Genomic DNA, 1991 nt, shown 5'->3' with positions numbered 1-1991 from the left:
TCGTAAGTGATATTTATGTTTTACCTTAAATATTTTCTTTTATACAGGTGAGAGAGATTACCTGGGTGTTGGTACAGGTGAGAGAGATTACCTGGGTGTTGGTACAGGTGAGAGAGATTATACAGGTGAGAGAGATTATGTTGGTACAGGTGAGAGAGATTACCTGGGTGTTGGTACAGGTGAGAGAGATTACCTGGGTGTTGGTACAGGTGAGAGAGATTACCTGGGTGTTGGTACAGGTGAGAGAGATTACCTGGGTGTTGGTACAGGTGAGAGAGATTACCTGGATGTTGGTACAGGTGAGAGAGATTACCTGGGTGTTGGTACAGGTGAGAGAGATTACCTGGGTGTTGGTACAGGTGAGAGAGATTACCTGGGTGTTGGTACAGGTGAGAGAGATTACCTGGGTGAGTTAGATACAAATATTACAAGAATTTTTTCATGAGGTAGATTGATACAAGATATTTATAGTTGAAGCTTATTATTGGTATTAATGGGTAAAAGCCAGGGGTAATTGTATTTGGGAGCAAGGCAGAGACTGAGATGGATGAACGAATTAACTTTGGTTGTGGTCCCCCAGAGGATGCATCACCTGTGGCAGGGAACTGTAGTTGCCGACTCTTAGACATGATGGTTCCTTTATTAAACTGCTCACCTAGTTTCTGCAATACAGTTTGTCTAATTATAAAATGACTGGGGATAATCTCTATTGGTCATTAATTTGTTATAAAACTTCAGATAATACAAGTCTTTTTGTCATCTGTCTATATGGAGTACAAAATTGGCCACAAGTTTAGGAGTCAGCTGTGTTTAATACTGTGTTGCTGACCCCTGTTGTGATGCTACTGACCTAGCATGGAGTGAATGTTGGGTCAATAGACAAATTACTCAGAACAGAAATGAGTTTATCAAGAGGTCAAGGTCATTGTCGAAGGTCAATATTTGTGGCATGTTAAATATAATGCGTGTGATGATAATAATAATAATAATATTTGTTCAGTAAAATTGGCATCTAGTTTTAGAGTTGGATAATGTTTTATAAATTAGCCAGTTGGGAGTGTTTTTATGGTGTAGTGCAGCCAGTGTCTTGTAAAGTGCATATGGGAGGAGGGGAGTGTGATGTGGTATATCCTATCACAAGCAATATACTGTATTGACTCACTAATATTTCTTGGTGAGAAATAGCGTGCGTCTTAGCATCCTCATGAAGTGTCCTAAGTAATAGGGAAACAGCAGGAGTTTTGATAATTGATAGATAAAGGTCTCAGTATAGTAGGTGATGAAACTGGCAGTGAGTATTGGATAGATAGTCAGTGGAATAGACAAATTGGGAGAATGGAGACGGTGTGTGGTAGAAGGAAGAATTGGGATGGAACTGGACTAGAAGTGAAGTGAAGGAACATCCAGCAAGCAGTGGTGTATGCGAAGGGTGGATAACATAGCGGTGATTTATTGGGTAAAGACGTGTTGGTGGTGAATGATGTTGACAAGTGAGAGCCTTGAAGTAAACATGACTTGTTGTGGGTGAGGTACTGATCCACCAGGTAGTGTGAATAATGAACGAGGGTGTATGAAGAAAGAGTTATTTGTTGTGGGTGATACTAGTCCACCAGGTAGTGTGAATAATGACTGAAAATTGTGCTGAAGAAAAGAAGTTATTTATTTGTGGGTGATACTAGTCCACCAGGTAGTGTGAATAATGAGTGGGGTGTATGAAGAAAAGAGTTATTTAAGCTGTGGAAGTACTAGTCCCACCAGGTAGTGTGAATAATGACTGAGATTGTATGAAGAAAGAGTTATTTGTTGTAGGTGATACTAGTCCACAGGTAGTATGAATAATGACTGAGGGTGTATGAAGAAGAGTTGTTTGTTGTGGGTGATACTAGTCCGCAAGGTAATGTGAATAATGAACGAGGGTGTATGAAGAAAGAGTTATTTGTTGTGGGAGTGTTTTAATTCCACCCAGGTAGTGTGAATAATGACTGAGGGTG

This window comes from Homarus americanus, unplaced genomic scaffold (assembly GCF_018991925.1).
Source record: "Homarus americanus isolate GMGI-L3 unplaced genomic scaffold, GMGI_Hamer_2.0 scaffold42643, whole genome shotgun sequence".
Classification (NCBI taxonomy): Eukaryota; Metazoa; Arthropoda; class Malacostraca; order Decapoda; family Nephropidae; genus Homarus; species Homarus americanus.
The sequence above is the reverse complement of the archived record's forward strand: the minus strand, read 5'-3'. Positions refer to the sequence as shown.